Source organism: Oxyura jamaicensis, chromosome 11 (genome assembly GCF_011077185.1).
Source record: "Oxyura jamaicensis isolate SHBP4307 breed ruddy duck chromosome 11, BPBGC_Ojam_1.0, whole genome shotgun sequence".
NCBI lineage: Eukaryota > Metazoa > Chordata > Aves > Anseriformes > Anatidae > Oxyura > Oxyura jamaicensis.
In genome coordinates, this window is record NC_048903.1 from 8,732,581 (window position 1) to 8,755,080 (window position 22,500).

The 22,500-nt window shown below is 37.5% G+C and overlaps 1 protein-coding gene across 13 annotated transcripts in view; it reads left to right on the plus strand.

Annotated features, from left to right (window-relative positions):
• ZNF536 (zinc finger protein 536) overlaps positions 1-22,500 on the plus strand; it is a 342,846-nt gene that overhangs the window by 80,630 nt on the left and 239,716 nt on the right. The window lies entirely within an intron of this gene.

Genomic DNA, 22,500 nt, shown 5'->3' on the forward strand with positions numbered 1-22,500 from the left:
CTGCCCAAAAATGTTGGACCAAGAAGCATGCAATATATCTCGTGATGTGAAACTTTTGGCAAAATGAGGCTTGATCCGCATACCTGATGTTTTAAATAATGTGGAGGGAGGAGATTATTATCACTGGTTAGCATCTTTGTGCATTCTAGAGGGGAATTTTTGAATTTTGAGAGTGGTGAGAATTGTGGATCATCAGTGGACTACTTGCTCTAGCTTTGTTGACGTCAGGTTGGGAAAATTGCAGTTGCTTACATTCATGTGTTGAATGGTCGATACCCATTTTGACTTTGAGAGACAGGTGGGAATGTACTATGGCATTGGTTTCTGTGAAGTCTTGTGGAAGTTTATCTTGTGGAAGTGGCACGCTGCTAGCTTCCTTCATGGTTCAACCCATCAGTTTGCTCCAGAAATGCTTTTTGTTGCAGTGAAATACATATTGTTCTTGCATTTTTATTCATGTAACTTGTTTGAGAAGTTGCAATATTACAGGATATCCAAACACATGATTAACAAAATGTGCTTTGCCTTTTTTCTATGATATATAACAATGTGGGATAATTTCTTAAGAGACAGTGAGCATATTTCATGTATTTTGATTCCCAGTGTGGTTGGCTTTTTTCTTTATTGAAACCACAATTTGCAGAACAATAAAGGAGTCTGGGAGTTGGAATAGTCTATTTTAAAAATAAAATAAATATATATACACACACAGAGGAATCTGAAGGTAACCTAACTGTTGGTTCTAGCTACTGATTGAATGCAGCCCTCAGATCTAACAAGTAGCCATATTGATGACTGCCTGTAACAAACAGGCTAAAGTGGCCCTTTTAAAAAACAATATAAAGTAAAAAGTAGAAAAAAAAGAGTATACTTTGCATGTACATTAACTCTATTTTTTGACATTTGCTTTTTTTTTTTTTTTTTTTTTTTAAGTATCTATAAATAAGAAACTTAGCTCTGAACTTAAAAATAAAATAGATCTAATTTAATAAAGAAGTCCTGCTCATGTGAAGTTGCAGGTACTGGTGGTGTTTGGACATGAGCATAACCCTAAAACAAGACACAAATGTTAAATATCTGTTCCAGACAGGATTCATACACTATGAGATAGAATTTAAATTCTTAAATTTTTACGTGTGATGCTTAGTAATATAAAATTCTCAAAGTGTCTAGGTACCTTATTCAGGCGACTGTCCATGTAGGTCCAGGTAGGTTCTTACGTACCCAGAACTAACACCTCTTCCTGTTCATATCCAGAACTTTCAGGTTTTTGCATTGTGGTGGTGCCTAATGCAGGATTCAGGAGCTCAGCCAGGTACCTAATAGATATTGCAAGACTCAGCTCCTAGATAAGTGCTTTATTGGATGTTGGTAGAAGTGCTTTGTTTAATCAGGACTGTGGCACTCCAGGAAATTCTAGAGTGATCATATATGCAATTCATTTTGTTTCTATTCAGTATTTGTGAGTCCTGTATATTAGGCAATTGTGAAATATTTGGAAAACACATCATTGAAAGTAACATTTCACATTTGTATTTTCCCTCAAGTGTATTTAACTGTTAATGAAATCCATGGGACTGAAAGCTGTTGAGACAGAAATCTTATTCAGAAGGAGACTAGAGCTGTAGTGCTCTGACTCATTTGATCCTCCCATATCTCCTTTGGGATTCAACCGTTTTTTAAAAGGAATTACAGATAGCAGTAAAAGAATAGCTTTGCTGGTTATTCAGTCCGTGGTGTTTCAACATAGGACACAGATTAATGTAATTTATTGTGTTGACTTTTGTTTTCTAGACATCTGCTCAATACATGCAAACTCTTTCTGTATAAGCTCTGAGGAGCCATGAGTTGGTAGCAGTTATAAAACATTGGGCTAGATATACACTGGTGATTTGGAGGTAAAACTCTTTATGCATTGGCTCTCCAGTGCCTTGAGCTATCCAATTGTCTGCATCAAATAACCCCAATGTGCCTTGTGTCAAATATTACTGATGTCACTATTGACATTGTGTCAAAAAATGTCATACCTAATGTTTGTCACTGAAGAATGATGATAGAACCAAAATTTGACAAAAAAACACTTAGGGACAGATAACAAAAGTACTGTGTGTCTTTCTCATTCCCCTCAAAGGGAACTAAGTAAATTGTGAGTGTCTACTCAAATTTTCATATGCAATACACATTTATAGTTGTTTATTTCTAGTCACAGAGATTAAAAATTAAATTTCCAAAAATATAGGTAAACAGGTGACATTACCCCCAAATGAGTTCAGAATTACCCAAGTTAGCCTACACATCTGCAACTGGTATAGAACAGCTCCACGTGTTCAGCCAATGTAGTAGATAGCTTCAAACATATGAATACTATTTGCTGAAAGAATAGTACAAGGTATTTGGCCATGAAAAGTCTAGTGAAAAACAAACACCACCACAGATTTGGTTGGTTTTATTGCACTTCTCTGTATATTATTTGAAAACTCATTATCATGTATGGTAATCTTTATTTTTGTGTGTGTGTGAAGAAGGTGTTGTGTCATATCAACCTGCATTAAAGTTTACTTCCATTATGCATGGCTTGCTATAGCTTAGTCCCTCCAGGTTTTCTTAGTGTTTTATAATTATAAGGGCAGGATCTCTCACCCTTGTGGATGCAGTTGAAGAACTATTAATGAATGTTTCCAAAGAGACCAGCTTTCAACACTTTTGCCCTTTCTTGCATCTACCTACAGTAGTCCCAGAGGATCATAATCTAGCTGTAGATGGGAATAAATGGAAACTCATGACAACTGCAAATTTTCACAAGACTGTACCAGGACCTGTAGCTCCTTCTGAGTTGATGAACACAGCTTCATGAGAAATGGTTCAGAGCATGCAGAGGCCTTGGAGAGGTGCAGATGAAATGGAGGCCTGCTGCAGCAGCCCCACAGCAGAGTACAATTCACTGAAAAGCCTGGTCGAGGGTGGTTTCATTTGCACCAATACTGTTGTGCTGGGCAGGCCTGGGAGCCAGACTCTCCCTGCTCCCTGTCTGATGGTCCTCCTCACACTCTTCTCTCTTGAGAAGAAATGGTGAAACTCTCTTTGGTAGAGCCATTCATGGGCTAAAGTTGTGTTTAGATAGTAAGGAGAGTACAATCGGATCAGTGTTATTTGAAACAACCTAATGATGCCTGCAATCCATACCAGCTTGTGGCTGAGTATACACTAAATATGGTAATTAATATTAGTTCAAATTGCAGATGAGCCTAAATGAAAAACTCTAGGATGTTTTAACATACCCACCCTCTGATATGTAGATTGTTCTAAGGGTTTGATAATTTTGTTTTTAGTTAGCAGTATCTCTGAGCCTCTGGCTCACTAAGCCAGGTTCTCTATCCATTCACCTTCCACGGCAGCAGCATCGTGAAGTTCTGCCACTGTCTGAAGCATGGGCAGAAGCATCTGGCAAGAGTCCGGCATTTTCAGGTTTTGCTGTTGAGAACTGGTGATCAGCCTTGAGCAGACAACGGCAGCAATTCCAAAATACTCCTTTAAAGTAATAATAATAACTAATAATAATAATAAATAAAGTAATAATAACAGTTGAGAGCTTTAAAGTTCTCCATTCTGCATTCCACTCTGCTCCTAAGTCAGCTGCCTGCAGTTTTCTCAAGTAGATACCTCTTGCTGCCCTGAGAGCCTCCTGGCTTGTGTGCAATAGTGTTGGCTTGTGCTGTCCAGGCAGTTTGTGTGATTTGTTAGAGCCCCAAGGTCAAATCTTCTCAAGCAGTAACAAAATGAGACAGTACTTGATGTATCCATCAAAAGGCTGACATATCATGAGCTGTTTTAGTTTTGTACAGCTTTCCTTGAAATGAAGCACTCATATTCAGACAGTAAGCATCCTAATGTCTGGGTCACCATACAGAATCAGTTACTGGAGAGCAGCTGTACTTTCAGTACATGTACTGTGGCCTACCTGCACGGGCTACTGCTATTCTGGAGGCATTACTGAGAAATAACACAAATCCCAATGCATTGCTCCTGTGAATCCCAAGTGCTAGGGCTTTTTTGGGGTTCTTTGGGTATATGACCCTTTTAAGTGCTATGAACTTGGAAGCCATGCTAATTCTCTGTTTCTGAAACATCTTTGCTTAAAACACAATAACAAATTCAAGAAAAATAAAAGGATGCTCTGAGATCATGAATAAATGTAGGTGTAGGAAGAATAAAATCCTTCAGTAGAAATACTCAGGGAAGTAACAAAGACATTTGCCTAATTACTGACACAATTGGATTCAACAAACTGATGAAGTAAATTACTTTTTGGTCTCATTACATTAAATTAATTTTTAAAAATGTAGTCTTGTGCATTTTACCTCTGAAATGTATTTGCATAGAAACATAGAATCATTAAGGTTGGAAAGGACCTTAGAGATCATCTGGTCCAACTATCATGCTACTGCCAATGTCACCCAAGTTCAGTGCTGCCAGTATTTCTAAATGGGGTGAAGTGGCTAAGGTGATATTTAAGATTTTGTGTATGATGAATGGGTCATTTACTGTCCTATATTCAAACTCAAAACTCATTGAAATGTATATTTGAAAATTGGAATTAGTACCTTTGTTCTCAGTGGCACATTGTCTTTAGAACAGCAAACAAGAATCTTCCAAAGTTTTACTGGGAATGTTGTACAGTCTAGATCTTGTTCATGGATCTTGTTCCAGTTGCAGGCTTTCTCTGCTTTAAGTTTCTCATATTGCCTCACACCAGGAAAGATTCTCTCACAGTTTTAACAAGGATGGTATTTTTGAATTATTATTAATTATATATGTATATAAAGGAAGAATATATATATATATATATATATATATATATATATATATATATAAAGGAAGATTTTCACGACCTAGTCTTGGCTTCCAAGATGTTTAGAAGCAGAGGTGATGAAGGCAGATGGTCATCTCTACCGCTGCAAATCTCAGTTCCAATCTGAGTGGTGTGATGGAACTGAAAGGAGAGTTTCCTTTTTATTATGCAAATTTTTCAGACACTAAAAAGTTCTGCTTCATACAGCGATTGGCCAAGATTGTTCAAGCTGTTCTATCTGAATAAGCGATATATATTCTGAGACATGTTCTAGAACTGTTTTGGCATTCACTTGTGCTGATGAAGCTGTAGGTTAATGCTTGCTCCAATTAAAAAAGAAAAAGGTCAGAAAGAAAGAAAAAAAAAGACTGAGTTCCAATAGGACTGTGTGAGTGAATGTGCTGGACCAGAATGACAGTCTGTGCTCAGGACACTCATTTATGATGTCAGAAGCTAAATCCCTGATCTACCTTGCTCAGAGCCAGACCTGAATGTGAGCCTCTCCCATTCAAAGGGAATACCCTTACTTCACCCTTCTCTAAGGCACTGTGAGTCGTCTTTTTTCCCGACCACTACTTTTATGAATTCCTGGTAATACAGATTTGTTCTGTTCTTTGTAGGGCTTTCTGCCTCTGCTTGCCCTCTATAGCAAAGGCATGAATTCTGAGTTCATACTACTTCTAAAAACATTAATCGCCATTAAAAGAGTTAATGGCTAGACTTAGTCTTTGATACAGCCCTTAACATGCTAAAGTAACACAGTAAAGTTTAATATGCAAATACCACACATTTCCTTCCATTTAGTTTGAAGTTCTCTTTCTTGTATTTAGCAGTTAAGTAATGAGAATACCTGTATAACATTATTACTTTTATGGTATTTACTAACATAAATATTTGCTTCCTAGAAGCAATGTTACACAAAATTCCTGAAGTGCAGTCTAAGCAACTGTTGGAATGTTTGAGGTAAGAAACCTGACCTTTGGGAAGATCAACATCATGAAAACAGAGTTTCCACTGTTTGTAACTTGTGTCCATAGTGAGGGGGCTTGGAATGGCAGCAGGGCGATGAACGCACACTGTGTCACTGCTGAACCCCAATGGAAAGTTATTGTCATTATAATTACATTGATAACAGAAAATATTTTGCATGAATTTCAGCATATCCTTGTACACTCGAAACAGACAGTTCTGCAAGGTCTTTCTGCAACAGATAAGGGAAAATAAATAGAAAGAGACCTTCATTTATACTAAATGTTAGGAATTGCAAAACCTGTGCAGAAAGGAAGACTCTTGAGTCAGCTTTGTTCTAAATGGTGATGAAGTTATATTAACTGCAGCTTGAAAGCAGAGCAAAAAATGTCTTCTTTGAGACATCATCTTTTCCATGTAGTCTGCTCCTTCTCCCTCAAATTATTTGGTTGTCAGTTATTATTCTCAAGTGTTTGAATTCAACTTGTACCATAAAATATTATATCCAGATATCCATATTGCTACATTTGTTACTCAAGTGATGGTCCTGATATATAATCAAAGCAGCTTTGATTAGGTGCACAGATGACTTTCAGTGATAGATGCATGAAAAAGTGAAGTTTTACCAGTCTTTCCTCCACTGGAGTGTTTTTTCCAGTTTGTAGAGAAATGTAAAGAACCCTCCTAAAACAGTAAGCCTCCCACAGAGTTATTCCTGTTGCTAAAAGAATTTGCCTGATTTGTTCAGGTGAGTGTTAATACGAGCCTAGGGGCAGTTTGGAACCATCAGGTGGTAGAATTTTTTTCAGGGTGGGCTGGAAGTTGAGAATGGGAGATGCACTTTACTTAATCACAATGCCACTTCTGTTATTTTAATTATTTTTATTTTAAGGATTTATTTGCAAGGGGTCTTATACTCTTTTTTTTTTTTTTTTTTTTTTTTTTTTTCTTCTTAGCAAAGTAGTCCTACTTAGCTAATTTATTTTTCAGCTTTAAAACATCAGCATTTTATAGATCTGAATTTCACAATGTGAGGATGATTGCTACGTACAATTTGCAAAATTGTGATTAACCAGCCCCTGTTTCAAGTCAGTTCTCCCTAATTCACAAAAGGCTTCCAAGAATAGTCTGCACAAAATTCAGTGTGCAAATTGTAGGGCAGATTTTTAGAGGGCAGTTTAAAGAATGAAGTCCTAAGGGTTTTATCTATATTTATATCTCTTGTTAAACCAAACTCTTATGTAAATGTTACAATCTGTAAATAACAAGCTGAGCAGCTTTCTTAAAGGAAAGATTGCATCCACATTTTTTGAGATTTGGCAAAATTATTAACTTACACAATAGACTAATATACAAGTATATTTGGAAGCAACTAATGCTAGCCTGTTTCTTCATCTGTATTTTATGGATATTTAAAAGTTTAAGAATACATAGACCTTTCATTTTCCAGTAAAAAATCATCTCAAATTGAAAAACAGTGCCCTTAGTGATGGGCTGAAAAAATGGAGATAGCTTTTGTGTACTTTTACTTTTTATAGCCATTAATGTTGTAGTAAATCTTGTATTATTGTATACAGTCTAGATTATTCTTTATTTTTTTGCCTTTGGACAGGAAAGAAATTACTGGCTTCCATCAGTGTTATTGGCAATCCCCATATTCTGACATCTGTTCCTTTCTAAACATTTTACCAACCTTGATGAAATGTAGTTTAGTGTTAGAAGCTGACTTGAAGAAAAAATTGGATGATAAAAAAATAACATTGATTAAACACCAGAAGTAATTTACCAATGACTATCAATATTTTGATGGCCACTGCAGTTTATTTCAGAAAAGCTTGACATCTTATAGAAATTTTAATCATATTTAATCTTTGAATTAAACTGAATAAATGAATTCTCATTTTTTAAACAGAAGGATGAGAGACTGATTTTTCTCAATTTTAATTAAACTGAGTCCTATTCCTGAGAATGTTTGGGGCATATTTTATAGACAACATCCAAAACAGCCCCTCTCCACCCCCAAATAAAGTATCCCCTCTGCCCGCCCCCCCCCCCCCCCAAAAAAAATAAAATAATAAAAACATTTTTAATACATAATGGTGATGTCATTTATTGTTTTTCCCTTTACATGGAGATGTGCTAGTGCAGTGCTAGACATAGATGTGCCAGAGCTAGACCCAGTGAATGCATAGGGGTGTTCTGCAGGGCACTCAAAGGACAAACCAAGGTAGCAATTCTCTGGTAAACCACCAAGTGTCCATGCATACCTTCTTTATCAACTGTGCTTCATTAAAGTAAAGCAAAATAAAGATGGGCTTGATTATCCTCTCTCTTGTACCAAGTGTAGAGTAATTAAGGGGTGTCTTTCCCCACCCTACAGGGTGGGGAACTACAAGAGGACCCTTGTGAGAGGTTTTTGAAAGCTGGGGAAAAGAAGGGGGTGAATGTTTTGTTTCTAGGAAGTGGAGCAAGCTAATTATGTTGTGAAGAATTAGGGTATGAACAAAGTCTTGGGACAGGAAGTATGGGGGGGAATAAATTGAAGAGTTACTACAAGTATGTGTTTGTATGTTATAAAAAGTAGACATACAAGAGGATGGGAAGAGAAGTTCTGTAGGTGTGATTAGATTTTTTTATTATTATTATTATTATTTTTTTTTTTTCAGAAGCACCTAGCAGCAGTCTCAATGTAGCTGACGAAATTCTTAGGTTTTACTATGGACTGGTAATGTTTGACAGCAGAGTTTGAGTGATGTTAAACTGCAAGACGCATCTGGATCCTCACTGAATCTTTTCCAGTGAAGCCATAATATTTCAAAGTGGGGGGAAGGCATATTTTTGCAGCACTGTATATGTATATGAACTATTGAGGACAAAATGAAATTGCCACTCTTGATTAATTCACTTAGTTGCACCAAGATTTTCAAAGGTGGAATTACACCTCCAGCAATAGGATCTTATAGGACCCCAAAGATGTTTTTTGATTCCCTTATATTGGAGAGTATCTTGAACCATTGATAGTTCAAGGTAGTTGCTAAGCTATTTGAAGTGGAAGGGATTTGAGAGATTTTCTCAATTTTTACTGAAAATTTTAATTTGAAGGAAAATTTTCCTAACAGCCCTTCTTTTGAAACTCAGCATCTAATGTGTAAACAATTTTCCTTTTCTTTCCCCAAAGTCTTGTATGGTAGAAGAAACAGTGGTCTAGGTTAAAGTGGTGTGTGAACTGATAGTTTTTGGATTCTACTGCTCTGTGCTAATCACAACAACAACAACAAAAAAAATCACACATTTCATCCAGAGACCTCTCAGCATGTTTTATAAATTCATTCAAAGATAAATGAATTCTCACAGTTCCTTGCTAAGGATATTTAGTAGAGAAAGTAAACGTTATAGACAAAAATGTCACTTTTTAGAAGTGCATTGTTTTTCTTAAAGCTGATTTTTTTTTTTTTTTCTGAAAATACATTGGATTTAACTGTGCTTGTGTGTACCTACAAGGTGTATAGTCTGATGGTTTGGAGGCTGTGCAAAGAAAGGGGATGACCCAGTCTGAGATTCAAGCCATTTCCGAGTCTCAGAGTTCATCCTAAAAACAGGAGACATATTTTGACTCCGTGTTCTTCCAACAGAGTGGTCAGCGTTTAAAAGTAGTTGATTCAACATAGGTGTGTTTTATACATACCTTTGGAATTATAATAATAATAAAAACATCTTTTTTCCTAAAAGCTGGCATTAAGAGATGGAAGAAGGAAAATTGTCACACTGTAGTCATGTTTAGTATCTCTTGTGCAGGAAATGGAGTGAGAGTCACTTGCCCCAGTGTCACAGAGCTAACTCAGCAGGAACCTGACACAGGACCCAGGAGCCCTGACTAACCCGGGCGATGTGATAATCGGTAGGCATCCGCCCGCCCTTGTCAGACCCATAATGCCTGATAGCCTTCTCGTACCATCTTGCAGGCTGTCTTTAACATATGGTTTCAAAGCTGTTGATGTTCACCTGCTTAGATATCTGTACAAACTACTAGTAGGAACTACATAAATACCTAACAGATGCACACATCCACCTTGGGATTAATGCATTCTGGACTCGGACCCGTCAGCATCACACCCCTTTGCAATTGCATTTTATTTTTTTCTTGCTCATGTGGTGTACACCTGTGACATGCTGGCACTGCACTTGCTTGCAGTGAGAGAGCCCTCAGGTTCAAAGCTATCCTTATATCTTTGTACCGTTATGGGTGAACCTTTTGAGGTTTTCTCTTAGTTTTCAAAAGGCTTGAGCATGGCATTACATCTTTAAAACCTAGTCTGACCATCTTTTGAATATGCTGAATATAAAAGCAGAAATAATGCAAGGAGAACTAGATAAATAGATGCAGGGAGACATCATAAGGAGAAAAAAAAAAAAAGCTCCTGAGCTTGCCAATATTACTTCATGCTTTTTATTGCAAACCTCTAAACTAACAATAGACCACCACCTCACGCAGCTGGGTGTGTGAATTGAAGGTACACTGAACGTGTGGGCTTTCCAAATGTAGAACAATAACAGGAACACCTGTGCTAAATAACTTTGCACTGATTTTATTTTATTTTATTTACAGTATTTGTAATCCTTCTCTTTTAGAACTCTGCATGGCAAGAAAAAATGACTTTTCAATTTCAGTATCAGTTATAGGACTTCTCCCTCAAGATTTGATGGAGCTGTTAGAAAATCATGGGGATTTACATGCAGTAAACAAATGTAGAATAGAATTGTAAAATGGAGGAGAGATTGTTCATCTTCTGGACCTAGCTTTGCTAATGTATGTTGGCTCTGGCTAGTGGTCTTCTCACTGTTCAGTCATGTTTTTTTTTTTTTTTTTTTTTTTTTAATTGAGCAGTTGATGTTTCAATAGCAAGTAACAGTAACAGAAAGGTTTGGAAAAATATTGGTAGTCTGTAAGTGTATGTCTTAAGGTGCATCACTGATTTCAAATTATTAATATTCTGTAATTTGTGTCTCTTTAATTAAATGACATACTGAATCAGAAAAAGTAAAAATGAGGAATTTCTGTAACTTAATTCTTGTTGCTACAGAACCACGTAGTTACTACTGGTACTAATATTATTTGGAGTCATATATTAGGTTTAGAGTTATGTGATGTGTGATGATAAATTTCAAGGGGAAAATAAGTTGCTTTTCCCTGCCAAGAATTTACTGTAGCATTCTGGGCCATGAATCTGAGAACTATAAAGATGGACATCATAGGTAAAATACAAGCTTACTTTTTGGTCAGTTTTTAGCAGTGTAAATGAATCCAAGGGCTGGTTAACTTTTTTCTCCCCTAGTGATACCCAAATTTGAGGTTTTCTTTCACCCTACCAATTTATGAGCATAATTTCTATTAATTCTGCATCTTTCTTACATTGTTGTTACTTGAAATGGAAAATAGTGTTTTCAGTCCAAAAGAAAAATTTATAGCCTGTCATTGTAGCCTTGTGCTATTTTAATACAATAATACAAATGCATTCCCTCTTTGTGATAAGTGTATTATTTTTCCTTTTACTTTCTCATGTGATGCTGAGACCCTTTCCAGACTTGCTTTGTCTCTGTAGTCCCAGGGATTATAAATGCTCTACAAGCCTTTAAAGATATTTGTTATCCTTTCAAGCAAGGGGTGCAGGCTCTCTTGTTCTGTCCGAGTCAGACTGGGACTGCAGAAGGCAATGTTTATCTTATAGGGCTAAAAGCTGGGCCTTGTGGTACTTCCCTGTTAAGTCATCTATAACCTCGTGCATGTTTTCCTGTGCACTCTGTGGGAAACATGGCATCCGCCAGTGTTGGGGAAAGTAAAAACTTTTACAGGCCCATTTGAGCTCCTGTGGATGTGCTCATCAAGAAGGAGAGGGAGCTTACAACACAGAAGTTCTGCATGTTTGGGAAGCGAGAAGGAGACCCACTGGACAGAATTTTCTTTCCAGCAATCAAGGGAAGGTGGGAGTCCCACAGCAGTAATGTGGACTCCTCTAATTACCACTTCCAAGTTATTAGCATCTGGAGCCCTTTTTCCCTTTCCTATCTAGCAATTACAGAGTGGGATAGATTAACGTGTTGCAGAAGCTGTATGGTGGCCTATGTTTCTCACTGTTGGCATTTGGTTGTTTGCTGAAATTGATACTTTCAGTTGAAGTACTGGCTTTTCACCTTGTGTCGCATCCCAGACCATTTTCTTTGTAGGTAATGATTCAAGTACCACACATATTATTTATTTACTTCCCTGCTCCCTGCCCCCACCAAAGAAAAAGCACATCTTAAAAAGCTAAAGAAAACCAGTCAGACACATGTTTTGCACATGAAGAATCACGTCTATAGGAAAATGGGATCCATATGTGTGTTTTGGATGTGAGCATCAATGCTCAGTTTAGCTTTGCCCACATGCCAGGGTGTGTATGCTGCTGCTGAAAGCCCCGAATTTTCTTGCTAAATCACACACAAAATTTGAACTCAGGGTTGAGTTAGAGTCATAAGTTCATAGTTTTCTGTTGTTTCTTTTCCCCATGTATAGTGTTCTTTGTTTACAATCCAAATCCTCTCTAGATTAAACTTAAAAAATACTCTGTGATTTAATGGACTTAGGATCAGATTCTAACCTCCACCGTGAAACAAGCCTGACTGTAGCACTCAATAGCAATAGAGGATTGTTTGCAGTTGTGAAGCAATGACCGCCAAACATTATTCAGAAAAAAAAAGTTGCTGGGACTAATTTTTGCATGGATTAAATATTCAGATGAAAAAAAAAGAGTAACAATAGACGGTGACATACACAAAGGGTAGAAGAAATTACTACCATTCCAACATAGCATTGGGCTTTTTTTAAAAAACCATAAATATCTTCATAAAAAACTTCATATAAAGAACTATGCTGACTTGAAGCTATCTGCTGCATATGTCCTGCAGAAGGATCTGGACAGATGGAAGATTGTCCTGCATAAATCTGTTTGCAGTTTTCAAAAATTTATAAAGATAATTGTTTTTTCAGTTCATCTTCCAAGTTTTGGGCTTGTTTATGCTTACACGTTAATTTTATTCCTTCCTTTCACTTTCCTCCTAAATCAGAACAATCTTGTAACTTTAAGATCAGATCCTTGCTGTTGTTCAGGTACTTCGTACTTGTCTGGTAGTGGAAAGCATCTGTGGCTTCCCTGGCCTCCCGAGGATTTGAAATACCATTGCTAAGACAGTCTTTAGTAAGTGGCCGCAGTAGAAGCAGTATGTATGCTATTGCGCTTCTCTGAGGATGTATTTGGAACAGAGGGACAACCTCTGACTATGGTTGGTTTCCTGTTGAATGCAGGAAAAATAAGAAATAGCCAGAGAACGATTCTGAAGCTTGTTCTACTGTATTCCATTCCTACTGCTTTGCTCTCATATCTTGGTGATTTTTCAGGGCATGAGAAGTGAGGTTCTGGTTTTAAATGTGGAAAGAGCTTTCTTGTGTTTGCGCACAACTTAGATGTTTTGGGAGTATTAATGCTATGTAATATCAATAAAGCAAATATGAAATTACATGATACTTCAAGGATGGGAGAGATGCTTTTAGACCATTTATTTACTTGATTCTTTTGTCTTGTCATCACAGTCTTGCTCATGAAAGATAAAGCAAACTGCTTGCTACCAGCACTTCATTATGCAGTAACTTTTAAACCTTTCTACTAGGGCTTGATGATCAATTACTTCATAAAGAAAATAGGGTGTTTTTCAAAAGCTGTGCTTTATTTTCATTTATAATTATCTCCACATAAGTCTTCAATTTTGAGTCTTGAATTGGACACACATGCACACCGACTTATATGAAAAAGATCTGTGACCAAAGTCACGTGGCGTTTCCATACCATAATTGTTCTCTGAATCAGGCCCGGAGTCCTTGGAAGTTCCAGCAAACCTACAAAAAGCTGCTTTGTGTTTACCTACGGGCTTCAGAACTCTGCTCAGGTTTTTACGTCATAAATATAAGTATATATTTTAACGGGAGGGAAGCACCTGTAATTTCTTGTTGTGTTACCTTGGTATTAGAAGGCAGTTTCCTAAGATATGAGACCCGTAAGAGGCACACCATCAGCTGGAAGTCTGGCCCGTGCGAGTGTTTTTGTGATCTGCCGTTGCGTCTTCTCCTGAATGTTCTTGTTAAGTTTTGTGGTTTAACAATCGTATTTCTCAGATTCTTAAGTGGAGCATACATTTCGCTCATCTGTTGCGTAAACCATCCATATAAAGATAAGATGGTTTTGATTTTTTTTAAGAGAGGAAATGGTGAAGCTGATTTTACCAAGGTGCTGTTGTTTGCAGAAAGTGTGTAAAATACATATAAATAGCTTCACTTCCTGTCAGGTGACACAGTTATTTTAACTGTAAAAATGTTATTTAAGAAATTTAGACAGATTTTTGATCCTTGAGTTGAGCTTTTAAAATTTTGGTCATGGCTCCATGTGAAGTCCAAATTTTTAAATAATTTAGGTGGTAATAATCCATACCGTAACAGCAGATCCCAGAGAGTTTCTTGGGATTGTGCACTACCTCAGGATTATGACTGTGAAAAGCACCAGACAAAAAGGCTAAGAAGGATCAATCCAGGTTACTTTTTCCTGGGGGGGGAAAAATAAAAATAAAAAAAAAAATACGATGACTCCTCAAGAGCCAGACCTCGTGGGAGCCTCAAGGAGGAGGTCCTTTCCTTTGGATGAGCATGTACCTTACTTGCGAGGGTGCTACTCTTTCAGCTCACAGCTAAATTCACACACGTTTCTTTAGATATATAAAAGCCAGCGCTTGCATGAACACATGTAGGAAACCTTGGTTTCATATCTTCCATCAACAGTAACTGCCATATTGTGAACCACCAGGACCTTTCTGTCAGTTCACAGAATCCCATTGTTTCTGCCATGCAGCCCCGGCATTACAGAGGCGAAGCGGAGCGCTGCACGCCGTCGGAAGACTACATCAGCAAATCAGTGGCTAATAAAGACAGGCAGCAACAGCAGCAGCAGTGTTGGCCTTCTCCACAGCAGGGTACCACAGATGTTTCAGATAACAAAGTGAGCTTCGCTGACAGAACATGTGTGTAATATATAAAATAATGGGAACTGAAAAAAAAAAAAAAAAAACAGGGCCACTCCAATCCACCCATGTAAAAATGTTTTTTATTTATAAGTGAGCAGCTGAATACAAATGTTGTTTGGTTACGTAGAAATTTTTTTCTTAAAAAAGTAGGCTGATGTGAATGAGAGATTTTGCATGGTTTCTAGTAAAATAGACTGTGCATTGAAATATTTCTGTTGTCCCGAGGATGGGTCCAGATCTTCAGCTGGGGTAAATCAATACAATTTTATTTCCCAGCAATTACACATATATTTATTTTTTAACTTCCTCTAAAGATCTGACTTTGTGGGGGAATCCCATGGCTGAAGTTTTCTGCATAACCCTATGGATGGCTGAGGAAATTCTGGACAGAAGCTCTGCTGAACAGTTGCTACACAGAGGATTTTGGCAGAGTGGAGAAACTGATAGGTAGTGATGACCCCCAGCTGCCAGAAAAAGCAAGCAAGCAAACAAACCAACAACAACAACAACAACAAAAAACACAAACAAGCAGATCTTATGTAAAATAATTAGCTGGGAGATTGAGCCATTACAGCAGAAATCCTTGTTTTTGTGATATTACAGTCCCAAAGTAGTAAAACTAACAGCACAGTTGTGGAATCCTTGAGTAAAGGAGGTTTTCAGGGTTCTTTCCTGCACCAGTCCCAATGGTGTGAGTAAGGAGCATGAGTGGGGCACCCTAGAAATTGCCAGGCCACTCAAAATGACCCATAGTGCAACTGATACCTGTATATGGTACTGCAGGGTACTGCAGTGTTGGGGTCCCGTACAGCTTTGTGTGTGGCCAGCTGAAAGAGTTCAAAAACTGAACTGAGAGCAGAAAGCCTAGGCTGCCTGGTCATCCCCCGTGTGTGCTTGTACGCCACGAGTGAGAGCCACGCAGCAGCATGCAACTTGTTAGGCTGCTTTTGAAGAATAATAGACATGATGGAACAGGAAGCTCCTATCAGAGGCTAATAAATGTTTCCTTGTAAAATGGGGAGATGCTTATGTGAGTCCAGATACAAAGTGAAAGTAAGACAGCCCCCAGAGGAATTACTGAGGTAATAAATGTACTTACTAGGGCAGTGTGTGCCAGAGCGAGACAGAAATGGGCTAAGACCAGAAGAAAATTAGAACCTCAAGTGCGAGCTCAAGCAGACTGGTCAGATGAAATTCAACCTTTTCCTCTGAGAAAAGTGTGTTTGCTGGTGTCTGCATGCCTTGATTACCCAGGGTTGGCAAGGCCAATGAAAGAACAACAGTGTATGATTTCTGCCATCTGTCCTGTTTTAAGAAGTAAGTCATGAACGTAGAATATGGTAACCAGCTGAAGGAGGATTTGGCTCTCTAGATGTACACATTTCTATGTACAGATTGTGCTGTTACAACTACACCATTGCAACGGGTCAGGGTCTGTTTGGCTGTCAGGATATCATGGCATGTGGCTCAACATTGTGCTAAGATCCTTTGAGACTGCCTATGGGGTATGTGGTTTGGCCTGGCACTGTGCTCCTCTGCATGTACTTGTGTGTATTTTATTGTATTTGGGATACAGTCATGTAAGTTGTGAGAGGTAAGGGCACATTTATTTGCAGTGAAATCAACATGAAATCAGAGACAAATGATCTATAGTGACTGTCTCTGAAGATGAAATATAACTACAGCTAAGTAAATTGCTCTGAAAAACTTGTGGCTATATATATGTAGTGGTGTCTTTAGCAGGGGTTATAATTTCACTGGTTGACTAAAGCAGGGTATGTAAAAGCAGGAGTTGCCTATTGCATTCTTTAACTGAAGAGAGTAAAATAAATCCTGATTTGAACAGTGTCTTATAACTGAGATCCACCTTGAATGTGCCAAGGTCAGAACTCTAGACACACAAAATGCTCGTCAAGCTGTCCAATAAGATACCTTTATTCAGCCAAATTGGAAAACTTGTGCGTAACTCAAAAGATCAGAATAGAGTCCTTACTGAGCAAGGTTAGGAGGGATAGAAACAATCGGCTTATACAGAATATTTTTACTTCATAGAAATGTGGTTCTGATTGCTGAAAATGTATCCCCTGCATAAAGTACAAGCATAATCCTATGCCTACTTTGCCCTTTAAGCAAAAGTATGCTTAATAGCAATTTCAGGAAAAAAAATCTATTTAAAGCCTGTTGAACAGAATATCCACTTATAGAGGGAAACTATAAGTGAATAATGTTAATGGAGTTCTGTTTTGTAAAATGCATAGGACAACTAATAGAATCAAGCTACTATAACAGTGGATGATTGAATTACATTTAAGAGAGTACCTAATTTATGACCTTTAAATATAGTTTTAGAGCTGTCTGCTTGATAGGTTTTGTAAATCCTAGACCTCCTTCATACAAAAGTTTTTAGGAGTCTCATCTCTCTCTTTATATTATGGTCAGAAAACCATTTGTGCTATTGTACCTCAGTAGTTCCATTAAAATATTTAAGTAGGCTAATTACTAAAAGAAAAAATTGCTCTCTAGAGAAAATTATTATACCTGTTTATTAGTGTGGGAGAAGTTCTTAATCTGAGAGTAAATTCTGAACAATAGCAATGAACAATGACCAGACCCAGGGCCTCCTGAGAAAAAGGAATTAAGCCTTATAAATACTAATTTTTGATGTTTTTTCCCAAGAGAGAGAAGTTTTTTTTTTGTTTGTTTGTTTGTTTTTTTAAGTTTCTGTATAACTTCCACCAATCACTGGCATATTATGTACAGGAACATGAAGTTTTACACACTTACCATTTTCCTCCCATTTATTTTTACTGTTTCTGTTTGTTTTATTGCTGTGAAAACCTTGATTCAGTGTTATCATGTGCAAAGGAGACCCCCAAATTTACTGCACATTCTGTTAAAACTGTTTCAATTTTTATCAGTTTTAGAGATCACTCTTGCTTTAATGTGAGTGATTTGATGCTTATTTTGTGTTGTATTTTCAGGAAAGTAAAGAAAATTTGAGAGCCCTTCCATTAGCATTGGGCTTTACATACAGATACTGTGTAGGAATACCCTTTTAAAACTCTCTGTTAAGTTTTACATCACTCCTTAAAACATCCTACAATTTTGTTAGCTTTTGTGCTGGAGGGTTATGCCTGCTGTGGTGTCATTCATTGCTCATCTTAAAAGAAGGCAGAGAACAAAGGTGGAATAAGCTGCTAATCTTTTGTATCAGCCAGACCTTATTATTCAGTGGTATATGGGAATTTAAGGCACCGATCCTTAAGGGTGAGAGGTGCAGGAGAGGGGCTCTGAGGCTGCCAGCAGCAGTCACTTCCTTGTAGCATCCTGGTTGCCAGAGCGCTGGTGCGTCATGCTGTCTTAAATGTGGCTTTTGCCTGCTGGGTGCAATGGAGCTCTCCGCAGAGCATCGCATTTCCAGAGAGCTACAAATGGAACTGGCTGGTTTTAGAACGCTATCTTTTTATTTATGTATTTATTTATTTAGCAAGAAAGTCCCTAATGCTTCATAGTCCCTAATGCTTCATAGGTGTTTCTTGTTCACTGAGAAAATGTGGTGCTGTAGCTCTGCCTGGGTTCCAGTTGAGGTAACCTCAAAATTATGACCACTGCATAATCAGGGCCAAAAGGGCTGGACTGCATGTGCAACTAAGGAACGGACTGGAAAAAGAAAGCGAGATTTTTGTGATCAGTCATATTTGCAGTTCTGTGCTTTATAATGTAAAGTAAAAATTGTATTGTTTTACGGAGAAGCTCTGTTAGAGGTCAGCCCTTGTCTTAAACAGCCACTTGAAAGTGCTCCCCTTGACTCCCAATACAATTTCCTCTGACAGTTAGTTAAGGCCCATTTCTGCTATGTCTGTGGTGTTCACAGCTCGATATGGTGGTTGCTTAAGGCTGATTTAAGAGTAAACAAGAAGTACAGGATTTTGGTCATACAAAGGTATGACATTTGGTCTACAAGAGTGAAGAAATGCAAAGCAGGGATACTACTGTCTTTATTTTGCACCAAATGTGATAGGAATCAGAGAGCAGATCTCACTTTTGGTTTTGTCACTCTTGTGGGTTCATTATCATACCTTTTCCAAGGGAACTTTGTGATATTATTGGTGCTCTTCTGAAAGTGAAATTACTACACCATCCTCTACATTTCGTATTTGCCACAAGGAGAGCTTCTGGCTTTGCCCCAGACTGCATACAGTCTGGATGTTTTTACAGTGAACATCTCTGAAGCAGTGAGGAACATTTTTGTGAGTATGAGATAGAATGTCAGGCTAAAGCACCATAAATAATTTATAGTCCCCAGATAATTGTCCTGTGAAAGTTTCCAGTGCTTCCAGTTTTTTCCTTCCACCCCTATTTTCAGCTATCAGTTATAGAATCTTGACTTAATATTGTTAATTGCATAGTAAACAGAACAATATTGTTTGCCCCAAGACAGATTACCATTTCTCATTACAGAATTCTTATAGACCACAAATCATTGATACCATCTCCACCAGTTATAATAAAGTTTATCTTCAATCTGATAAAAGGCATGTACTGAATAATAACTGTTGCTCTTATTGTAAGTGGTTTAAAAACATTCTTTTTTAAAGCTGGCTAGTTCATCAAAGTTGCAATTCTGAATTTGTCATAGTAAAGTGAGGTGAGAGTCATGGACATAAATGGTCAGGTTTCCAAAAACTTCTCTCTGGGTGCAGTGTGTGTCGTTGCACTTGACAACTGGTGAACCTCTTGCTATTGGCAGTCAACTGGACCTGCCAGTCCCACTTTTCCTGTGTTAATCTCTATTGGTACTTCAACCTATTGTTATGCGTTTCCATCTTCAACATATTCATGAAGAGTTAAAGTGAGTTAAGATGCTGTCAGAAAGTTTACCTCATCAACTCAAATTGTAGAGACCCTCAGTGGTCTGAAGGTTTCTGGCTCAGTCCCCAGGATGAGTAGTTACACCTGCAAAATCGCAGGCACAGAAACCAAGTCCGGGCTAAAACCAGTGAGAACCATTCTCATTTTACTTATCTCCCAAATTCTTTCCACCCCATTAGCTCACCTCTATTTATGCATACTCAACAGGGAGGAAGAGAAAAATTAGTATGACACAAACTAGTAATATAGATAAAGAGAATGGTATGGCAGAAGTTTATAGAAAAGCGTTACCACATATATTGTACAAGGGAAAATCTTCCAGTAGCGAATTTCCATTTTTCCCTGTTGAATTTAGAGGTACTCTTTGGTAGTGTCATATCTACTAAGATGGGAGTGTTTGCATCATTTCATAAATGTCCTGAAGAACAACATTGGCTGAAATTTTAGTTGTCACCTGAATTTTGCATTTTTTTTTTTTTACTTTAACTGTTTCGCTTGAGATTGGGCTCAGCCATGAACTCCAGCTCTGAATACAAACTTTCTCAAAGCCTAGCTCTACTCTTAACTCAGGGTAGCACTAGTTTGATGAGAAATGCTAACATTTGGAGCCAGTTTCAAAATCCATGGACTTCGTAAGACAACTGAAAATATTATGCAGGTCCATCAGGGTATGGATCTGGGTGCGTGAGGTTGTGATTGAATCAGGTTCTAGTGTAATTCTATGGGGAAAGAAGGATTCAGCAGGATTCTTTCAGAGTTGAACCCCAAACTCATTAAAATATTACAATAAAGTAATTAATGCACATGGCCACTAGACACTCTTAAAATGTAAATTTCACAGCTGTAAGAAATTAGATTTGTTTAAAAATAACAGAAGGCTCAAGTACAAATTATGGAATAAAAGCCTATAAAATTTCAAACTTGGTTTTAAGGCACTTTTTTTTTTTTTTTTTTACCAGATCATTTACTTTAGCACTAGCATTCAGAAACTGAATTCCTTGTCTGTCTGTTGCCTCTGAAGTTGTAGTCAGGCACCGGTGTGGAACTGATTAGCTGGGAAGTTTTCTTATCAGAAGGTCAGACTTAGAGTACAAAGCACATTTTTCATTAAGCCTGTATCCCATTGGAATCCATCTTGTGTTCAGGAGTTGCCAGACTTACAGCTACAGGCACAATATTGTGAAATTTATTGAACACTGGTGTGCGTAGTTGGCACAATTGGGAAGGCAGGTAGTGCCCCAGCAACACCAGGTATTAACAGGTGCTGGGACCACTGTTTTTTTCACTGTATGTGGATTTTGGCTGACACATGAAGACCTTGACCTATTTGAGCAGTTCCTGTAAGTCAACGGCACTAAACCAATTTGTACCACAGAGACTAAAAAAAATAAAAAGTTCAGGAAAAAAGTTCAAGAGTAATGGAGCCAACTAGACATTGCAAGGAACGCAGTTCCTGTCTTCTAAAAGTAGGGGCCTAATCCCAGATTCTCTAGCACTTTTTCACCCGTCAGTGTTTACAAACATGGGCCTGGCTATAATGCAAGAAAAGAGTTTTGACTAACAAACATCAAATGGTGTATTTCAATCCATTTACATTTGAAACAACACTGAGATACAGGGTTCCACACAGGCTTCTTGGCAAATCAACTTCAGCAGAGAACTTGCTTGGTTGAATTTCAGTCCGAATATGTTCCAGATGAATCCTTTTGGAGCCCCATTTCAAAATTTATGCTACGTGCCTAACTATTAAAAAGTTCAGATTATGACCCCTTTAATGTTATTTTAATGCTAGTTTTTAAAATGTAATTATAAATCAAATTACATTTAAGATCTGAAGCTGACAGTAGTGAGCTGGAACACTCTGAGAGCTGCTTTAAAAATAACCCCTCTCAAACTTTATTAGTGGTTTCAGAAAGAGAAGTGCAAGTGGGCTGGCTGGATTTATCCACGCTGCTTCTGTCTGAGATAGAGAAAACTAGCTAAGTGTCAGCTGTTTTCTGGTTTCCAGAGACATAATGTGGGATTTTTCATATTTATCTGGAAACTGCATTTCCAAGGTTTGGAAATGTTGGTTTCTTTGAATGTAATGTTTCTTTTTGATGTGCAAGGCATCAACTTCATATTTCCTATTCATTTTTTCATTCTTGATCATAACTAATTTCTCTAAAGATCAAGATTTCTAAACACTGAGCAGACACATACAAACAAACAACAAAACCAAACAACCAAACAAAAATCACTGAAGAAACCAAGTCACCAATGAAAAAATACTACCAAGTTGAGAAAAACAGGTCATAGTTTGGCAAATGCAAAAGTTGTGGGCAACTCAAGCAATCATAGGAAAGAAATGTGCTTAGTAACTGTGGCTGTCATTTTCATCAATGGAATCTCCTCACCTGGGTTAAGGTATGTATATACTTGAGAAAATGGGCTGCAAAAAAGACTAGAAAGACACAGCTGAGAGGATATAAGCAGGGTTGAAGGTTCTGTTAAAATAATATCTCTACAGGTTTTGGTAACTTTATATATATATTCTTAATTGGATATAAATATTTTCATTAGTACTTTTGTAACTTGCCTAATAATTTACTAATCCACAAAGATATTGATTTAGATGTTAGATATTATTTATTTATTAACAATTCATATTATATAATTCAATTTTCCATTTATATAAAGGTGGTTTAAGGAAGAAAAAATCACTGGGT